Genomic DNA, 22,972 nt, shown 5'->3' on the forward strand with positions numbered 1-22,972 from the left:
CTGTTTTTGATTGGCCTAAGTCCTTTTTTCTTCAAGAGATTGTTAGAAGATGAATTTGATGACCTTGATTTAAACATATTTCCCATAACATTTCAAACTTGGGTGATGTGTTCTGCATCTTGATTAAGTCTCCTCTTCCTTTAAACATGCCTGTGATTTTTTTAAAGAGATATTGTAACGAAGATCATCAGGTTGTCATGACAACAGTTGCATACTGTGAGGAAAAACTCTTTAAAATGACCAGCTTCTGGCCTCTTATCATTGATGTGTAATGATACTGAAATTAAGCAAGACTACCTAATTTGCAAATATTATCTTGAAGTCTGTTTTTTAATAACTGTCATTTCTGGGTTATATACCATCTCTGGGAAAATTATACAAATTCCTGGCTATATGCAGCTCAGGACTATATTACTAGGTGATTATTAATTGGCAGGGGGGAGGGTAAACTAGAGTGTAAATCAATAAAAACTCTTCATCTTGGAATGCCTTTGGGTTAATTCTTAGTACAATTAAGACTACTATGAAGAAGGTGTGGCTACAGTGTCTTGGACTGGGACATTCAACAGAAAAAAAAAAAGTTAAGATTAAAAGAAATATTTAATGTCAATTGTAGGTGAATTCTCTCCAGTTCTTTTTGGGGTTTTCTCCTAAAATGTATAACTGAGAGAAGGAAGGATCACTGATTTTTAACCATGAACCCTCATTTATAAAAATCTCTATGATTCAGTGATATTTATTCCTTCTGTCCACACCAAGAAAAATCCCAGCCAGAAAAGTAAATGACCTTCTAGCAAACCCTGCATTAAATTTTTAGGAGAAATTACTAGATAAGAGTTTTTGTATAGGGATATATTAGAAATAATGACTTTGGATTTTTCCTATTGACAATTTCCTAATCAGCTTTCCCCATTTTTCTTTGTATAGTTCATGCTCCAAAGACTAAATGTACTAATGTAGAAAAAGAGTTAGGAATAGTAGAAGTAATATGTGTTTGTCATCACCTTCCTTATGTTTCCTGCTTTTAATTCCCTGTTGAGAAACAGGATTATCAGTTCTCTTTCTCATTCAGGTCAAAGCACTTTCTGACAAGGATCACAATGAATATTTCTGCCCCAACGTTTCATATCTGATTCAGCTACCAAAGTTTCTTTTTTATTATTGTGAACTTGACAAATGTTAACAAATCATTCCTTTTAAAAAGAATGGGAAAAAGAGGATTGTATAGGACACCATCTTCTAATTCTTTTTGTTTTGTGTCTGGCTAGCTGGAGAACTCTCATATCTTATAATGACCAAGACAAAAGATGACTGGGGAACTGGGGAAACTGGATAACTCTTCAAGTATCCAGGAGATTGTCAGTCTATAGTAATGGTGGGAATTGTGGAGATCAATGACCTTCATGGCAAGAAAATCTAAGTAGTGTTGTCCCAAAGTGAAATGAACAACTTCACAAAATGATGAGTTCTCCTACCTTGGAGAGGTCTCCAAGTAGAGAAAAACTACTTGTCTACTGTGTGTTCCAGTAGAGATTTCTTTTTTTGAAAGGATTTGAAACAGAGTCAAATAGTGCACTAAGGGGATAGAGAGAATATTAGATCTGGAGTTTTATGAGACCTGGATTCAAATCTAGTCACCTATACTTACTAGTTGTGTGTGTGTGATTCCAGATAAATTATGTAACCTCCATCTGCTTCAGTTTCCTTCTCTATATGAGGCTATTCATAGTATCTACCTTCTAAAATTGTTGTCAGACTTCAATGAGATAATATTTGTAAAGTGCTTTTTAGCAGATAAGTATAAAAGCATTTAAAATGCTTTTTTCTTCTCTGGCTAGTCCATTGCAGCTCTCAGATTTTTGATTTTATAATATTGTGTTCAGTGCTCTAAAGGACATTATATTTTAATCTCAACTACAATGCAAATTTTAGTAGAATATTTCCCATCATTGGGTTTCAAGGACTGAATAGTAAACTCTAAAGAGTTATGACACACAGTAGTCTATCAATTTATCAGCCCTGTCCTCAGTCTGGGATGTCATTTCCAACAATGGAACCATTCAATAATAAATTTTCTCAAAAAATCAAACAAGCAACAAATTGGAGGTCCAAACTGAAGTTTCAAATGGATTTACTGATTATATTGATTGATGCTAAAGTAGAATAAGTTAAGAATAGTTATCATAATGTTAAAAAAATTATGTGATCCTATAATAGAAATGTTTCCCATCATTTTAAAGGATTTTGGAAAATTTCTCAAAATATAATTAGTTTCACTTTAAAAAAAACAGAAACATCTACCAGTCATCAACTTCAAGAAATAGTCTGGATATGAAGGTGTTCAGAAATCAGAATAGCAGAAAGAGAATTAAACAACTCAAAAAGAAATAAGATATCACTGGTATTTCTACACCCAATTTGTTTCCAAACTTCTTTGTCATTTTACCTCATTTTCATATTTTTCAGTTAAGTTTGATTTAAATTAAGTTTGATTTCCACAAGGAAATCAAGTTAATTAAGAAAAGGAAATCAAATTAAGAGAGAGGGGAAAACTTAAGTGTCTTCCCTTGGAAAGCTATTGATAGAGACCCTAAACATTCCCTTCCCTTTCCCCCAACCCTTTTGTGAATCTCCAAGCATTTCAGGATGTTATATTTCTGAGCTACTGCTATACTTGGTGCTTTTATAATTGAAGAATAAATGTAGATTAAAAAAAACTATTTATACTACACATCATTTTTTGTTTCTTTTCACCACTTTTAGTTATGAAGAATAAAACTTTTAATATATCTAATTATGCCTGTTACTCATTTCTAAGAGGTATTTCTTAGTTTAGTCTATATGAATAATTCTAAGGTTCTAATTTCCAAATTTCCAACAGTTTACAGATGACCAATTGAAGACTTTCATTTATTGAATGATCAAGATGCAGGTTTGATATGGCATATGGAATTTGATGGGTCCTGGTTCAGTAGTCTCAGAATCTAATATTTCTAAATAAAACATAAAATTAAAACAATAACAATGAAAATCTTCCCCTCTAAGAATTAGGTTTGAAAAAATTGTGAAATATTCAATTTTATCTAAAAATTTTAATTACATTTTTCCTTTTCCCATTGGATAAAATAACAATATGATTTAATGGGTAACCTTGTAGTCAGTCAATAAATTATGAGTTCAAGCCCTTGCTTTGTGATGGTGGACAAATCACTGAACCTCTAGGGCCTCAAGCAACTTTCTTAAAGGGTTTAAATTGAAGATAGACTGCTAGTCACTTAACCCTCTTTGTATGTTTCAAATGTCTTTTAAAATTATTTTATTTCTTTTATTTAAGGAAATAATCAAGGGCATTGTGGAAGGGAAGACTAATAATAAACCTAAATTGAAGTCTGCTGTATTCCTCCTAAAAATAGAAAATCATGTAAGTCCTTGATTTCAAATAGAAAAAAAAATTTTAATGAAAAATAGCTACCAACAAATTTTGTGAAGACTTGACATAGCTTTTGGAATCACAAAGGATAACATGGAACTCTGCCATCATAGAGCTTATGTTCCACTAAAATAGAATCCACAGTTCAATAGTTAACTATCAAACAGTATTTTGACTTGGTATTCCAAGTCCTTTAAAAGGTGGTGTCACATAACTTTTCTAATCTTTTTTCTTACTATTCCCTTCCATATATTGAACACTCCAGGCAACCTGAACTACATAATTGTTTCTTGAACATATTTTTCATTTTTTCGCCTTCCATATTTTTGCTCATACCCATGCCTGGTATGTCTTCCTTCCTTCATCATCACCTATGGAATTCCTAACCTTTCTTTAAAACTCCACTCAAATATGACCTCCCTTATGTAGCTGTAAGGGACAGTACTATATAATGATTGGGGAACTGGACTTGGAGTCAGAGGTCTGGTTCCAGATCGTGCTTCAGAAATAGCACTTTCCCAAACCCTTCTAGCTCCAAATCTATGACCTGGTTGGTGCTCCTTCTCTGATGTTTTTTATAGTCTTACTCTTCTGACCTCATATAGCATTTGAGTTTTTTTCTTTTTTAATTTTTATGTAACCTGAGCAGATGAAGTCTTTAAATACCTCACTCTTTGCTTTACAAATAGCACCATCCTCTTTAGATAATTCTGGGCTTTGCATCTCTCTTTCCCTCCTGATAAATAAGCACTCTTCTTACTTTTTATAGTCATAATAAAGCTTAGATATTCCTATAGATGTGCAGTAGTTAAGTGTAGTCCTTTTCCTTCCCTTCTTAAATCTACCTTTGCTACAAAGTATGGATAACAGTACATATTTATATATAATTTTTTGCCATTTTTTCCCAGAGTTTGAATGAATGTCCTCTTTTTTTCCCAGATTTCATTAATACTATTATTTAAGGTCATATATGTTTTTCAAATTCTGCTTTCTTCATTTAGCATCTCTTTACATGCTTTTCCATATATCTTAATAACATTCAGAGTTGTCCTTTCTTATGGTTGAATATTATGCTGATATGACACAGTTTGTTCAGCCTTTCCTCAACTGTTAGGCATATGAGATTTTAAATTATTTTGCCACTTTGAATAAAGTTGCTATAAAGATTTTTATACAGATAATATTTTGCTAATAGGAAAAATAAACTTTAAGATGCTGTCATACCTGGGTTCTAATCCAGTCTCAGACACTTAATAATTACCTAGCTGTGAGGCCTTGGGTAAGCCACTTAACCCCATTTGCCTTGAAAAAAACCTAAAAAAAGATGCTGTCATAGTTCTACAATAATTAGATCAAACAATTTTAAATCTATTGAATATCTATTGAATTTCTTTCCAAAGAAATTATACCAATTCCCAATGCTACTAATACTCTACCCTTATCTTTTTTGTTTCTCACAGCACTATCAGTGTTTAATTTGATCATCTTTAACTAGCTTACTAAATATTTTTCATCTGAATATTCCAAATAGATTATAAATCAAACCACCTTATCCATAACTGCCAAATTTATGGTTTATAGAAAAGTTGGAATAACTAGTTAGAATAGTGCCTATTCTATAATCTTTGGTCTTGTGCCCATTGCTGTGAGGGAAAAATTATATTCATGACCCTGAAAAAAATAATGGAAAAGAAAATTGGTTCCATGTAGTCCACCATGAATTCTGTCCACCCTGAAAGAATCTAGCAGCAGTTGTATTTGTTCTCATCTAAATGTATAGGAGTGAAAGATTCATGCTGTGGTTGCATTTTGCTTGTTCCCCTCCTGTCTCTCTGTAAAATAATAAAAAAAAACCAGGGAGTGAATAGTAGGCTGACTACAGAATTGTTGAGTGGACACATTTTACTTTTTATAGTATAGTGCAGGTTTGGCTCTAATTCATCTCTGTCTTAACTTGGACTTTGATAGAATGTTGTCAGTTGAAGATTGGGTATTGAGATGCTTTAACTTGAATGAAAATTTGATTCATAAATTTGCTAATCATCTTGTCAAATCCAGCATCAAAATTATAGTACATGATATTGAATGGAATTTATTGCTATATCTTATTAGCTGTAGAAGCTGACAGTTGGAGGAGCTCTTACAGACCTTTATCTTATTGTTTTATACAGACTTTATTATGAGCCATGCTTGAAAAATACAAAATTATTTGTTTAGTGACACCTCATCCTAAGAAAATACTTCATCCTTAATCTCTGCAGTTATGTCTTGGAGTGTTTTTATAGTTAGAAAAATAGCACTTTAACAATTATTAGAGTCAATCGATTTGGTCAGCAGTAAAAATGGCCGAATCTTGCTGATGCCTTCTTTACAGTGTGTAGTACAGTGATAGCGAAAGTGGTCTACCTGGATCAGAAGAACCAAGAGAGGGAATTTAGTGAAGATTATTAATCAAACAAACAAGCCTCCATGTTACATGTAGGACCTGGAAGCAGCAGAATTTAGATTTTTCTATAATCTGAATCTTTTCCCTATTTCCATCTCAGTCCTATGTGTTAAAATGACTTCATATGTCCTATCATCATCCCCTTCAGCCTTGAGTATCTAGCCTGGCATTCAGGTGCTGCTTCTTCTCTTGAGGTCGAACATTCTCAGAGAAGCAGCTTTTTGTAGACTTGACCAAGCAATTAGAAATGAGAGAGACAGAGATAGGCATCTTTCTCTATGGTACCTTACAGAAAATATAAATGGGTTCATTAGATTTTTAGAGTTAAGATAGATACATATGCCTGTCCAAATACTATTTTTTTTTGCTTTAAACCAACATCCAAGTGCAGACTTTCCTCAGAGTAATTGGGAATTCGCTTTTCCTATTACCTATTATTCTCTTTTTTAAAGAATTATTTATTTAAGGCAATGAGGTTAAGTGACTTGTCCAAAGTCACATAGCTAGGTAATTATTAAATGTCTGAGGCTAGATTTGGACTCAGGTACTCCTGACTCCAGGGCCAGTGCTATGTCCACTGTATCACCTAACTGCCCCTTACCTAGTGTTCTTTAAGAACATATTATGCCTCAGATCAGCCCTATGAAATGGGAGACCAAATTGGAAGTGAAATTACAGTTACCTTGTATTATTTTTCTTGTCGTTTGACGCATGACCCAAAATCTAATTCTCAAGATATAAATATATCACTATCCTAAACAGCATAATAAATTCCATTAGCTTCCTCCAGGATAAGTTAAAAATACTGTTGGGCTTATAACCCATTTTATACTATTCCAATCTTTTTACAGCTTCCTCCTCTCCTCACATTTGATTGTCTGCCCTCCTTTCTGTTCCTTGCCACAGTACTTCCTCTCTTTACTCAGTCTTATCACTGGTTATACCTTATTCCTGGAACTCTCTTCCTCATCATTTTTCCTTTCTGGCTTCTTTAAGTTACCAGCTAAAACCATTTCTTCTATAGGAAGGCTTTCTGATCATCTTATTATTTGTTTGCTTTTTGTTTTATCAAGGAAATATGGTTAGGTGACTTGCCTAAGGTCGCACAGCTAAGCAATTATTAAATGTCTGAGGTTAGATTTGAATTCAGATCTTCCTGACTCTAGGGCCAGTGCTCTATCTACTGTACCATTTAGCTGCCTTCTTATCATTCTTGCACTAGTTCTTGTTTCTCTAAGACAAAGGAGAGCTAAAATCTGGCTCTGGACCTCCAGTCATTGGCGTTGGAACAAGGTGACTTCAGATCCACTTGTGGAGATTTGTACTAGATCCCTTTCTCCTGCCTCTGTTGGCTTCTGGATGGGGTAATAGAGTTTGGGCTGGTTTCCATGGTGCTAATTCCCTCAGGATCTACTATATTTGCCTACATGAGCATTGGCTTCCCTTATTTGAGTTCCTCTGCTAAGTCTTTCTTCCTTTCCTCTTTTTTTTATGAAGTTTAGTACTTAGAGGGAGAAATTTGCTTTCTGAGGGATTTTTTTATATTTATCATTGGTCTTTCTGGGCCTAGTTTAAGATATCTGCTGTGTTTTGGTGGAGTGAACTGGATTTCTCTACAACATTTTAGATTTATATTTACAACATAACCATTTTAATTGTAACCACCTGAGGAATAGTGAAGTAGAGAAGAAATTGAGAACAGAACATTGCAATTTAAAGTTGGAGATAAGAATTCTGGAGATAAGAATAGGGAACAGATGATGACTTCATGGTGTCTCACTTTCAACATTTTAGAAAGTTTTTAAAACTATTCTCCTAATACTCAATTTATCTCCTTTCTTAGAAACCCCTTCCAAAAAGTGTTAATGTGTTCAATATTCTTTTTGATAAATTTCACTTGGCAGATTCATTATTGCTGGAAAAAGTATTCACAGCAAATCCCCTACTAATGATAGGTCACTAATGTTATTTTTGTGTTTGAAATAAACTGTGGATCTTTATTGTTCATCAATCAAAGAAAAATAAGATTTCTCTACTTTGAATTTTTTGATTGGTTCAACAAATATTGATCAAGTTCTAACAACATGTAATGCATTCTGCTAAATGCTATGGAGCATATAAAGTTGAGTAAGATATGTTCCTTATCCTCTACAAATAATGCTATATAGCTTTCTTCTCTTTTCCTATAGTGGATCACTTTACATTTGCATATCATTTTGTGAACATTGACCAAAACAAAAATAGATTACAGACCATTGTATAAAAATGTGTTGAATAATGCAGCACATTTAGTAGATAGTTTAACTCATATAGGACCTATTCCATTTAATTGTTAAATGTTTTCACATAAAACATGCAGAAGCCATTTGAATGAAACCATTCCCACAAATTAGTTTGTTCAAATGGTATAATGTATGTAAAACACTTTGTAACCATATAATACTACATGAATGTGAACTCTTTTTATATAATACTTCGTTTTGAAAATAAGTGACAATTCTTTCTAATCAGTTTTGCTGACATCCAGAAAATTACTCTTTTGATTAACTTATTATGAGCATCTCAAACCATGAGATAAATAGAGCCCTTTTAAGGAAATTTTTTTGTTGCTGTTAATAACATTTCATCAATATTTTGGTCACATAAATTTACTGGAAGTTTCATTTCAATTTACAAAATGAAAAGATACTGAAGTGGGAAAAGGAACCAAAAAAATGTCTTTTAGTGATTTTTGTGTAGCATTTATTTGTGTGTTTTGGGGAAGAAGAAAAGGATGAAGAAGGAAAAGGAGAAGAAGAAAAAGGAGATGGAAAAGAACAAAGAAGAAAAAAGAAAAGATCATCAGTTGATTTGGGATAAAGATATTTAAAAGAATAAAACAGATATAATTGTTGAATACCATGGGATCTGAAGCACATTTAACTTTCTAGCTGATAGATACTTCAAAGAATTTTAATTGAAAGTTAAATAGCTTCAAGTAAACTCATTTTAACAGCATGTAATATAAACCTACCTTTTTTTAAAAAAAAAAGAAAACAAAAATGTTTAGGAAGCATCAACATCAAAAATGGCATTAGAATTTTGTCACAAATGTTCACATGGTGTAACAGTAAAAAAGTCTCTTTCAACAAAACATTTTACTTTTCACTGGCAAGACAGCTGAAAAGGCTCAAACTTTGCCAATAAGTATGAAGAGGTTTAAAGTCTATTTTTAACTAGTTTTCCCAGCATCTTACAAAGTGCTCTCTGTTTTCCTCAGCACAGAGTTGAGTACCTGAGACAGTTCTGATCATTCTCTTGGGATAGGTTTCCTTGTTGCTTTAATAATCTTCCTACAGAAACTGTAATATTATATAAATGTGTGTGTGTGTGTGTGTGTGTGTGTGTGTGTGTGTGTGTGTGTGTGTGTGTAAGTATCAACTTTAGTGACTTTTCCTTAAAGGGCTATAGATAGGGTCAAGGAAAAGATCCCTTCTGAAATTTCAGCAATCTACCATCTCTTCAATTGAATTTCCCATAATTTTATAGACAGTTCTCTTGGTTTCATGATCCAATCATGGAGCTGTCATCTTAATGAGCTAAAGCTAAGCTATAAAATAGATATGAAAAGTGACATTTTTGAGGATATGCTAATAACATGTCCTGACTGAGGAATGGAAGAACAATATGGGATAGTGGAAAGAATTTGCAGTCAGAAGACCTAGCTTCAGATCCCACCTTTGCTACTTCCTACCTCTGTGTTCTAGGACAGATCATTTTTCCTCTTTGGAAATCCTCATTTGTAAAGTAGGACATTGGCCTAATTGGGCCCCTTTAGATCTACATATTGTAAAATAAATTATATATAAGCGAACTATTCTTTGTAAGAAGAGAAGACTCATTGTTCAGACTGGGGTGGAATTGGAGAGGTAATAAACAAGGCCATATATTTGGAAAACATTAAAAAAAGAATCAGTAGCTCTTTAAAAATTATAAGCATGGAAAATATGTAAATAAGAATACAGTAGGAAGAAATAGTGGAAGAAGAGAAGGAGGAACCAGCAGATCAGGAAAAGAAATTTGTGAAATTTACATTTTAATAAGTTAGACAACCAGGTTATTCAAGCACTTGCCATTTGATACTGTAAGGATGATAGCATTTATAATGATTCTTCCATCATATCTGAGAAGACAATTCTTTGTAACCTGTTGAGTCCCATTTCTGGACTCCTTCAATCTTACCCAGGTGAGCATTGGAGGGGCAGGAGATAAGGATGACAAAGGAGACAAGTATTCCATCAAGATCTCCAAGTGCTCCGAGTTCTCTGTTTATTTTACCAAAACACCAGTGCCTAAATACATTTTTAGTCTCTAATCCACTTCCACTCCTGTGGCACTTAGTAAGATAACACTGGTATTCAAGGACACCAGGTGAAGATAATTCACAATGCTCCAATACACAATGGTTCCCAACATATCCCCCTTCTTGTTTTTAAAACAAAATTATTGCATAACAAATTGATCAATTTAACAAAAACCAATACTCCCAAATTCCTTGAAATATATTTTCCCCCAACTTACAAAGATTTCAAGGTCTTTCTTTTGCCAACCAAAAACCTTTCAAAGTAATAAAATTCAAAACCCAAACTAAAAGGAGTAATATTTAACTTTACCTAACTATTTCAGAGTTTAGACACTAACATAAACACAGAAAACAATCCTTTTTTATTTCCAAGTTATCAAAGTGAGATTGTTGGATACCCTGGCCAGCACCAAAATCTCAGAATATAGAAACATTCTCCCACCTCTCTAGGCCAGTAGAGAGATGTAAAATGCCCTATAGATGGTCAAATACACACATATACACATACACACATAACCAGTCAAGACTGATCAACAGAAATATAAGCCATAGGCACAGACTTCATAAGACAAAATCCAAGTTTCCCCAATCCCAGAAAAAAATCTTCCCCTTTTTTCTTAACTAATTGAACCAGGAAGCTTCCCATCAACAACCTATTGAAAAACATAGTCAATGCCCACCCCCCCAAACCAGGAAGAAAGCATGGGGGTCCCTTCTAAAATAAGTTTTTTGAGACATGGGTTTGAGTTTCGAAGTTCCAACAAGGAAAATTTCCTTTCTCCCTCTCCCTTCCCCCTGCAGAGGGTGGTTATGGCAGAGAATGAGAGAGAGCATTTGAAATTACTTAAGAAGGGGTGGCTAGGTGGCGTAGTGGATAAAGCACCGGCCTTGGAGTCAGGAGTACCTGGGTTCAAATCCGGTCTCAGACACTTAATAATTACCTAGCTGTGTGGCTTTGGGCAAGCCACTTAACCCCATTTGCCTTGCAAAAAACCTTAAAAAAAAAAGAAAAAAAAGAAATTACTTAAGATGTTGGCAGTACAATCTGGAGTTGTTGCACCCCATGAACAAAATTCAGCACCGTTACAACCTGTCCAATAGCATGGGATACCTTCACTCTCAACACAGAAAGCGCAGCTGGTTTTCCATTCACAGCCTTCTGCTGATCAAGCAACAGCCAAGTTGTGCCCAGCTCTAGGCTGAAAAGTGAAACTAGCTGTATTTGTCATGGGCATCATGGTCTACATCAGGGTCTTCAGGTCTCTATAGTTGCCCATAGGTTTAGGGGTTTGGACTGCCCTTAAGGCCCATAGTGAAATCAGTGACCAGCAGCCATGGCCAAAAGGAGCAGCAAGCAGGTCCTCTGCATCCTCTTCATGGAGCTGGTATAGACTCCTACTGAGCAAAAAGCTTGATCCCCTGGGGCACTGCTTTGGAGACTCTACTTCCAGCTCACTCCTCTGTGTTAAATACTTAATTGTTTTCTCACTTTTGCTGATTCCTCTTTGCCCCCTAAGTAACAAATCAACCTATTACTTTCTCCAGAGTCCTCTTCTCTGGGATGTCTCCTGGTTCTCTTGCTTGTATCCACTACGTCCTTCTTCTGGACTTTACTCAGATAAAACAGCTTTTATGTCCCTTTACGGGTGCCATATGTTTAGTCCCTGTTGGATGCCAAATGTTGAGTCCCAGTTCTGGACTCCTTCAATTTTCCCCAGGCAAGCATTGGAGGGGCTGGAGATACGGATGACAAAGGAGACAAGTACTCCATCAAGATCTCCAAGTGCTGTTTATTTACCAAAACACCAGTACCTAAATACCTTTCCAGTCTCTAATCCACTCCCGAGGCACTTAGTAAGATAAGACTCTGGGGTTCAAGGACACCAGATGAAGATAATTCATAATGCTCCCATACAGTTCCCAACAGTAAACCTTTGAGAGAGCAGGAACAAAATGTGACCTGGAAGCCTGATTAGTACAAGTTGCTTTTTCTTGGACCTCACGATTTTCCAGAAAGCAATTGTTGATCATGGTATATTTCCTAGGCTATTGAAGGCAGGGGTCATCCCTTACTAATCTTGGCATTCCTCACAATGCATAGCATAGACAGAGCCTTATACATAGTCAATTTTCAATATATTCTTATTTAATCAATGATTGCATGCTGCTTTGAAGAGACCACAGGACATTTGAGTTTATGCTGCAGGCATTGTTACAGCCAGAATCTCACACCATGCGTTACTTAGTTCCTATGGCCTTCACTGCTGAGTAGAAAATGACAACTGCTTTTCAATGTGAATTGGTTTTTCTGCTGACCCTTTGACATGAATGCAATGGAATTCATGTCCACCAGAACCCCTTCTTTAGCCCTGTTGCATCTTCTGGCAGCCTATCCTTTGAGTGGCTACCCCAGGGCCATACTAGTAGCACACCCCTGCCTTTGGGGTGATTAGAGAGGGCAAGACAAATGTTCTTTTTGTTCTGTGGACCTTCACAGATGTGTTTCTGTTTTAAGGCCAAGTATTGCTTTTGGCTCAAGAATGCTACAGCACAAGGGAGACTTTGTTATGCTCCCAGTGGTGCTATTTATATACTCTGACTTCCTAAACACTGCTTCCTGCACCCTCCAAAAAGAATCACAAAAACAACGAAATGCTTCTGAATCCTCTCCGAATAAATGTATGGATTTCAAAACTTTAGGATTAACATGGAAAATAATGCCTACCAATGTTTTCTCCATTACATCTAAGGCTTTAGATGGGTCATAACTTTGATCCCTTCAGGGAATGGGGAAGTTATGATCTATATTAGAGTACATCTCCTAAATTTGCTTACCACTCTCAATTCATTCTCCAAGGGCTTGTTTTTTGATCTTGGCATTTAACACATTTTCCTAAAGGAGAAAAGTCTGGAAAAGACTCCAAACCAGAGATAATATTTATTTCTTAGTATTTTCAGTTGCTTAACATTTTATTGAAAAAACTGAAGCCATTTGCCTCTTCTCCCTTCCTCCATATTCTCAGCTATCCTTCAGTATATATATTAAACCCTGTCTCACTTGAAGAGTTGATCCTTTTCTTTGCCAAAGAAAACCCCTCTACATGAGGAATTTCCCCATTGGTTTACCCTTGATCTCATTCTATACCATCTTCTCTAGCAGATTTCTATCTCTATCAGCTCCTCTGTTTCATTATTTTTCAATTATTCCCTCTCTACCCACTGCTTCCCTTGATGTTTTAAGAACACACTCAAGTCTCCTCATTTTCAACTCCTGTCTCTTCCACAAAAAAACCTCTCAATCCATCCATCCCTAAGCAATATGGATTCCAATTTCATCACTTAATTGAAGCTGCTTATTTCAAAGTTACTGAAGATCTCTTTAAAAATATATATTATTTATTTAATTGTTAATATTCATTCAAAACTTTTTTTAATTTCTCAAATTCTCTCTTCTTCCAGCCCTCTCCTAACAACTGAGAAGGCAAGCAACATGTGAAATCATGGGAAACATTTTCCTATGTTAACACTTTGAAAAAAAGAAAAAAGACAAGAAAAATAAAATTTTATGCTTCTATGTGCACTTTAGAGTTCATCAGTTTTTTGAAAATGGTCACCATTTTTCATCATAAGCTCTTTGGCATTATTTTGGAAACAATGATCTCTTAATTGCCAAATCTAATAGCCTGTCCTCAATGCTGATCTTTCTTGCCCAGCTCTCTTCAGCCTTTAATACTCTTTGGTCATCTTTCTCCTTGATATATCTTCTCTGTAGCTTGTCAGGTTATGGCTGTCTTCTGGTTGTCCTGCCTATCTGACTGTTCTTTCTTGATCTTCTTTGTATGATCTGTATCCAGGTCACGTCTCCAACATAGGTGTCCCCAGGCTTCTGTCTTGGGCTCTTTTCTTTTGCCTCTATATTCTTTTGCTTAGTGATCTATCAACTACTATGGATTCATTTTGTAGATAATTCCTTCCCCAAATTTTATCCAGTCTTAACCTCTCTCTTGACATTCAGTTTTACAACTCCACTGCCTATTGGACATCTCAAAGTGGATATCCTATAGATCTTAAATTCAGTATGTCCAAAATCAACCCATTATTCTCTCGCCCTGCTCCAAACACTCTTCACCTTGCTAATTTCCCTCTTTCATTGAGAGCACCAAATATCCTAAGGTTTGCAATCTAGATGCCATTCTTTCCACCTCATCCTCCACCCCACATACAGTCTATATTGCTAAGTCCTATCCATTCTGCCTTTAAACCATCTTGTATATATGCTATCCTCTGACACTTCCACTGTTCTAATACAGTCCCTAATTGCCTCATGATTGGACAGTTAGATTTCTGGTTGGGTTCCCTACCTGAAGTCATTCTGTTCCAGTTCATGCTCCACTGAGTTATCAAATAGATCTTCCTAAAGCACATTACCCTTCAGTAAACTTTACTTACTCCCTATTATTTCCAGTATTAAGCATAAAAATACACTGATTGATTTTTAGAACTGTCAAACCTGCCCTTTGCTAACTTTCTGGGCAATTTACAACTCACTCCCCTCTTTGCAACCCAAGACCTTGACTCCCATCACCTACACCATGCTCATATCCCATGCCTGGAATGCTCTGTCTCTTCACCTCTGCCTCTGGCTTCCCTGGCCACCTTCCTCAAGAAACTTTTTTGGGATCTCCCTAATCTGAATGCCTTCCCTCTCAATTTACTTCTACTTAGTATGTCTTTATTTTATGTATACATTGTTTGCATGTTGCTTCATCCCATTAGATTGTGAACCTATTGAAGACAGCAACTCTTTTTGCTTTTCTTCTAAACCCTAGAGATTAACAGTGCTGACCCCATAGTAGGCACTTAATACAATTTGACTTTACTTTGAATAAAAAATGAGATTTTTACATCCCAGGATAAGTCACTTAACCTTAAAGTTCTTTAAGTAATTCTGTAAGACTATTTGTTGTTGTTGAGAAGAATGGTGCCCTATGTTGTAGGAATATATTTACCTAAGCTGTTCCCTATATTAATGAAGTCATGGATCCAGCCCTATCCTGTCTCCTTCAATATTGAGCTTTATAATTGTAAGGACTTCCTCACAAATACCCTATCCTAATGTTATCATTCTCATTTTATAGATGAGAAAAACTGAACTTAAAGAGATTCTGACTAAGCCAAAGTTGTGTAGTAATATGTGCCAGACTCCTACTCATCTTCTGAATATGTTGTTTTCTTTTCCATACTCTAACAGGCTGCCTTCCCAATAATAATAAGAACGGCTAAGATTTATCTAGTGCTTTATGGTTTATAAGGCACTATCCTTACCAAAAAAAAAAAAAAAACACAATCCTGGTGGATAGACAATAAAATGAAAGAATAAACATTTATTGATCACCTAAGCACTGAAGATTCAAATTCAGAAGCAAATACCAGGACTGTAATCCCAAAGTAGTTCATAATTAATAAGTATTATCTTGAATGTTGAATAAATAAAGCACAGAATCCTTATTTTTTAATTATTGTAAAAGGAAAAACAGAGAATAAGGACTTTCCTGTCTTCTTAATCAGACTAGTCTAGACCTAATTCATTCTTTTTCTCCCACTATGCTCCTTTTTGAATCCTTTGAAGTAATTGATGCAACAAGATCCCAGAAAGGGTGAGTGAGGAACAGGGCCAACAAAACAGATTAAACTTGGGGGAAAAAGGAGGTGGGACAGTTCTTCTTCCAGTTAATGGAAAGGAGGATGGACAAAGAGACAGAGATATTCTGAAGTGGTAAGAAGTTTCTAGACATTTTGAAGAGGAAATGAGAAAAAATGAAAAAGTTTACACCAGTCTTCTCAATACAATAGAAGGTGAAGTTATTTCAAATTAGGGAAGCATTTCCTACATTATTGTATGTTTTTTATATTTATCATAATAAATGCTATGTGTACACATGTGTTTCTAAAACTTTGATAATTAGTACATATAAAAATCAACACAAAATTGAAAAGGATTTCTCATAGATTTTAACATAATATTTAATAACATTCTTTCAAATCTTTTATTCTGTCTATCTGTAACTATTTTTTAGCGTTATCCTTTTTGACCATATATGATATTTAAAAGTACAGAATAGATGGGTGATTTCTAATTCATATTGATCTCTGATTATTCCTCTTATTTGGAGATCTAAATTTCATTATGCAGTTGTTGGTTTTGTGGTCCTTTTCTGCTCTGAAGGAGCTTGTTTTTTAATCTGCTATTCAAACTATAATATCCAACTACCATTTAATTTGATTTAGGGCACTGTGGCCTTTTAGTCTTTTACTTAGAAATTTTTATACTTCTTTCTTTGTCCATTACTTAACTTGCCAAAGCTTTTAACTTGACCAAGAAGCTTATGAATTATCAATGCTTATACCTGGAGACCCAATGGACAAATTGAAGCAAATTAGGGATTTAGTGAGTAAAACATTCAACTTGATGTGGGACATGACCAGAAAGCTTTTCCTTTTGAGGCAAGGAGCCGAAGCCCTAGCATATACATTACACTTTTCTCTTAACACCTGGGAATATTAAAGTGAAGTCCTTGGAGACTTAACCTTGAAGCCTGTGAGGGAAATTCTTTCTGAATAATATACCAATAGAGTAAAAGAACAGCTGGGAAATACACTTCCTCTTCTCTTTGTCCAGAAAGGAGATGGTTCAAATAAAGATTGCTTATTTCCTTTCATTCATACCCCTCCATTTCTCTTCCTTTCTATGCCTTCCTCTCAAATTTTTGATCTTTTTAGTAAGAAAACTCATTATTTTGAACTCATTGGAATATTCTCTCCTTCTATAATTTAACTACTCCAATAATATGAGGAAAGTTATCAAGAGGCGTCATATTGTAGGAAAAAGTCTGGAAGAACCTGGGTTAAAATCCCACTTCTGTTATGTACTGGTTTTTAAACCTTGGGCAGATCACCCAACCTTTCTGTGCTCCTGTGAAGTCTCTCAGACTTGGTATTGAAGAGCAGGCAGTAATGGTAGAGGGAGTTATCCTGTATCCTGTGTCAATCCTGTATCAATGAATATCCTATAGCAAAAAAATAACAGATCCAGTTAAAAAATATATATATCATATTTTTTATAAAAGAAGGAAAATAAATCCAATCCTCCCCACCTCTTCAAAGTTTCTCTTTCTCTTTATCCTTCTTTTCTTTTCCCTTTAATAAAGGAAAAGGTGACTTTCCTCTTTTTTAGGGTCTGAACTGCTCTAATTTTTTTTAAAACAAAAATTTTATTGATAGTCTCTATTTTTAGATAGCCTAAATTTTTCTCTTTATCTTTATCTTCAGTCTCAGAGAACCATTCTTTTTATCAAAATTGGTTGGTGTATTTTTTAAAGAGGAAAAGGAAAATGAGGGAGAAAATCAGAAAACCAATCTTAAAAAGCTGTCAACATATGCAATTGATTTGTATTCTTAATCCCATCCCCTCCACCTTTTCTAGGATTCTGAGGTGATGTTGCCATCTTTATTTTGTAGTTCAACTTGTCTCTTTACTGCCCACTAGTATACAGGAAGTAGCAACTGTTCCATCCCTAGAACCTGAAGGGAAGAAAAAGAATAAGAAATTAGACTGAGAAGAGTAGAGGTCCATAAAAATGCTTCTATCAGAGGCAGGACAGGAAAATTTGACTTTGATATGTGACTAAAGATTATTTCAATTTCTATGTGCTGATTTTTTTTCTCATTTTAAAAGTCCCTGCTCTCTAAAAACTCATTAGTAAACTATTTAGCTTTAGACTCTCCTAAGTAAGGAAAAACCTTTTCCAACTCTTGTTAATGCTAGGAACTTATTTCTGATATTTTTCACTGTATAAATTTCTTTGGCTGTTGTGTTTGTTTGTTTCTTGTTGCCCTTAGAATGTGAATCCCTTGGTAGGAAGGATTGAGGGTGGGGTGGGGGGAAGATTATTTTCCCTTCCTCTTTGATTCTCCAGCATTTAGTATAGTATCTGGTTTATAACCAGTGCTTAATGAATAATTGCTGAACTAATTTGATTGAATATATATTTTTTAAAATCCTTTGGTTTTGTAGATAATAGGATTGGAAAGTGAGTATCAGAGAGATCTATGAGTAATAATTGATATTTGCAGTGGAGGAATAAGTATATTGTAGTATCTGCTGTGTGACACTGTGCTAAATATTTTACAAATATCTTGTTTATGTAGAGCTTTTGAAAAAATATATATTTGGGGGTGGCTAGGTGGTGTAGTGGATAAAGCACTGGCCCTGGAGTCAGGAGTACCTGGGTTCAAATCCGGTCTCAGACACTTAATAATTACCTAGCTGTGTGGCCTTGGGCAAGCCACTTAACCCTGTTTGCCTTGAAAAAACCTAATATATATATAATATATTTTTAATTAAATATTTCTGTTACATTATGAAATTTTCTAGCATTCTTTAAAAAAAAATTTGAGTTCCCAGGTTCTCTCAATAGGTCAGTGATCAAAGATAATCCCAAAAGATTTATGATGGAAAAGGCCATCCATATCCAGAGAAAAAAATTATGAAGTCTGAATGCAGAGCAAAGCATTCTCTATTGACTTTTAAAACTTCTTTTATGTTTTATCTTTTTTTCTTATGATTTTCCCTTAGTTCTAATCTTCTTTCATGATATTACTATTTAAAAATATGTCAAATATAGTTGTGCATGTATAACATATACCAGATTATTCTTTGCCATGGGGAATGGGGAGAGAAGGAAGGAAGATAGATAAATGTGGAACTCAAGAACTTATAAAAAAGATGAATATTGAAAACTATCTTTGCATGTAATTAGTAAAAATAAAATTAAATAACGTTTAAAAATGTTGAGTTTCAAATTCTCTTTTTCCTTCCCTTCCTTTACCTATCCATTGAGAAGGCAGTCAGTATGATATTGATTATATATATGAAGTCATGCAAAACATTTCCATATTAACTGTGCTGCAAAAGAAAATCCAAGAAAAAAAGTTTTTAAAAAACTATGCTTCTATTTGCATTCAGTTCATCTGTTCTCTAAAGGTGAATAGTGTTATTCATCATGAGTCCTTTGGAATTGTCTTGAATCATTGTTACATACATCTTCAGATTTGGGGACTACAAAATCACTGTTGTCTTCATTTTTTTTAAATTGATGAATGAATTAACTATTTTAGTGTGGATCTGGTCTTAAACTAATACTCTTCAAACTTGAGTCCAAGTTAAGGAAACCACACTGACCTGTTCCCCAAGTTCCTAATGATTTGTCACTCTGGGAAGGAATATCCAGCTGTAATGCATACATGCTAATTCTCCAGCTGTTTTTTACAACTGGGATAAATGAATGATTTTGGAGACTTGAGAAGCTTCAGAGGTTCTTGCAGATGACTGCATTCTGTTGTGTGTCCAGGTTGGGTAGCGGTGTTACACCTAAAGGAGGAGAGAGGCCAAACCCTAGGGTGATAAGATTTTCTGAAATTTTTTTCTGGAAGGTCTCCATTTTTCCTTCCTTCCCCCATTTGGAACACCAAGAAAACCCCCAACTGATCTAATAAACAAAAAAACCTAATGAACATAACCACATGTTTGTTTCAAGTTGTTTCTGCAAATTTTGGGTGACTTAAAATTATTTAATCTTACTTAATTTCCTGAGGAAAAAATTTCCATGATAATTTGAGACACATGGCAGTTCTGCTGTTGCCAAGTTTAAACTAGAAAACTGAATGCTGATGTCAAGTGATTGCATGAATACACATCTGTGCCCATAGTCTTGGTGAAGTTTAATCAACAGCTTTGTTTGGTTCCTTTTTTTTCTTGTTGTGCCGCGGTAATAGCTCCAGTGTTGCCTGCCCACATAATGTGATGACATTTGCACATGAAGATAAAGGAACATAAACACATTTTAATTTCAATCGCATTTTCAAATTGGCTGCAGGCTTTTGCAGCGCAGCCTGCACCTTGTGCTTGGAGGAAAGTGATTCCCTTGGTTAGTCCCATTAGCTGTTGACATTCTTCCACCTGTTTTTTTAGAGTCCCCCAGTTCCACTTCTCCTTTCCCCAATTCTACTTTTCCTTTTCTCTTCACTGTTTGGTTCGCCTAATGTTTATGAGGTGCCTAATATTTCAAGATGCAATACTAGGGGCTGAGGTGCAAAGCAAAAATATCAATAGCTCCTGTCTTCATGGAGCATGCATTCTATTGGGAAGATACAAGATGGCATCACCTTCTACAAGAAGCTTTTGCCAGTCAATCTCTATTAACTTAATTCTAGTGTCTTCCCTCCGATGATTATTTCTTATTAATCCTGAGTATAGCTTGTTTGTTCAAAGTTGCTTGTGTGTTGCCTTCTCTATTGGATTTGAGCTCCTCAAGGGCATGGAATTGTCTATTGCCTTTCTTTCTGTACCCAATACTTACTACTAAATATGTACTGACTGACTCATTTACTCTCATATATGAATACATAAACAAAAAAGTATATTTAAAATAATACAGTGTAATTTCAAGAGAGGGGAAATTGTTACTTCAGGGAATCCATAAAGTCCTTTTCCTTGGGATATCCTGAAGGGATGATAAGTGAAGGATGGAAAGAAAGAGGGCTATATCAAAGATAGGGGAACTTTTCATGCAGAAGCACCAAGGTGGGAGATAAATTATAATATAATGGGAAAAAAAAGAAGGTCAGAATGGATGGTATGAAAGGTAGGTGAAAGCCATATTATAGAAGACCTTAAATGCTAAAGTTATGATAGGTTCAGAGCTATGCTTTAAGAATGTCCATGGGTGGGGGAGAATATTTATTTGTAGACTCAGTGGAATGGAAATTGGTCTGAAAGAAGGGAGACTTATTCAGAAACCACTGCAGAAGACCTGATGAGAGGTGATGCGAGCTTGTTCTAGCTTAGAGGGGAAGGGGTTGGGCACAAGAACTGCTTAACCCAGTCACTGTACTAACCTCTTCACAAATATTAACACATTTTTTTTCTCACAACAACCTTAGGAGACAGGGGCTCTTATTATTTCAGTTTTTATAGACCAGGAAACTGAGGAAGATAAAGGCTAAATAACTTGCCCAAAAGTCACCCAGTTCAAACTGTCTGAGACCAGATTTGAAGTCTGGTGTTCTTAACCCCAGACCCAGCACTTTATCCACTGTACAACTTAGCTGAGTAAAGAGAAGGTGACAAACATGAGAGATGTTTGTGAAGTAGAATCAACTAGACTGGGTAACATTGCATTTAGGGAGTGAGGATGAGTGAAGAATCAAAAATGGATCCATGATTAGGAATATACTTGTCTGGAAGGATTATATTTCCTTCTGTATTGTTAGGCATTTAACTTACAGTGCCTTCAAAAGACCAAGAATATTCCTCATCAGCATTGAGTATGACATCTATTATATAAAATTAATCCAAATATGAATTTTTGTCTTTTTATGTTCAATTCACATATGTTAAAACAAAGGCTCAAAGTTTCTACTGGATAGTATTGTACAGGTGGAACTATTTTAAAGTAATAGAAAATATAACTTTCAGATGTAGTCAGGGCCTACAATGGCCTCAGACCAGTTTGCCAGGCTTTATTGAGGGCTTCTGGGTGTAGGGTCAGGTTTCAGGACAGAAGAAAGAGAAAAAAAAAATTCTTTCCCTATAGGATCTTAAAGATTAATGTGAAAGATAAGATGAATACAAATAAAAGACATTTTGAAAAATCAAATAGATGGAAACAGAATCAGGATAATTCATTTGTATGCTTTAGGTAACAAGGTTTAACATATCACCTCTTGCAATTGAATAGCATGCCTGCCCTATATGTGTTACTGCCCTCTAGAGCAGGGCTTTTTAATCTTTATTTAATCAAATAACACTTTGGCAGACCTCTTCTCAGAATCTTTTTAAATACACAAAATAAATACATGAGATTACAAAGTAAACCAATTATATTGAAAAATGTAATTTTTTGAAAGTTCTTGGAAAAGAAAATTCTTGGGCCCCAAGTTAAAAACTCTTGACTCTGCACTTTGAAATTTTTTAAACACATGCAACTATATATATCACATGAAAAGAGTAGTTTTATGACCTGAAAAAAATAGTGTTTTTAGGATTGTAAGATTATAGATTTAGAGCTGGAATGGTCTTGAAGTCATCTAGCTCAGCCTTAAAGATCAGGAACTGTTTTTTTTGTCAAAGCTTGTATTCCCAGCATTAGCAGAATATCTGATGGCACTTGATAAATATTAGTTGACTAACTTACCCCCTTAATTGTTGGGTTGGGTTTTTTTTCTGATGAGGAAACAACAAAAGTGAAATGATCTGCCTAAGGTCTTCCAGGTCATGAATTGCAATGTTGGAACTCAAACCCTGGTTCTCTGATTCCAACTTCAACATTCTTTCCAAAAATATGATCATGTCCCTCATTGTGGATATTTCTCCCTAGGCTTTTGCTAACAATAGACCTGGTTCTCCACTTGAACACTTGAAAATTAATATGCAGAAGTATGTACTGAATATTGTAGCATGATTGTCAACAGTCAAAAGATCTAATTATCCTCAAGATTTAATGTCTTCATTGTGTCATTTACATTGAAAAAATAAGTAAAGACATAAATTATTTACATTTCAACTGCTTCCTACTGTATTGACATAGTTGCAGTTTTGCTTTATCAAATCCAACAAGAGCCTGATCTTAAACTCAGTAAATTATGCAAACCTCCCTTTTGGCTTTATGTCTTGCTATTCAGTGCCATGTTGAAG

The 22,972-nt window shown here is 34.9% G+C and overlaps 1 protein-coding gene across 14 annotated transcripts in view; it reads left to right on the forward strand.

Annotated features, from left to right (window-relative positions):
• The window catches only part of APBB2 (amyloid beta precursor protein binding family B member 2), a 419,679-nt gene that overhangs the window by 246,835 nt on the left and 149,872 nt on the right, over window positions 1-22,972 (forward strand). The gene's annotated exons all lie outside the window — the stretch shown is intronic.

This window comes from Macrotis lagotis, chromosome 3 (assembly GCF_037893015.1).
Source record: "Macrotis lagotis isolate mMagLag1 chromosome 3, bilby.v1.9.chrom.fasta, whole genome shotgun sequence".
Lineage (NCBI taxonomy): Eukaryota > Metazoa > Chordata > Mammalia > Peramelemorphia > Peramelidae > Macrotis > Macrotis lagotis.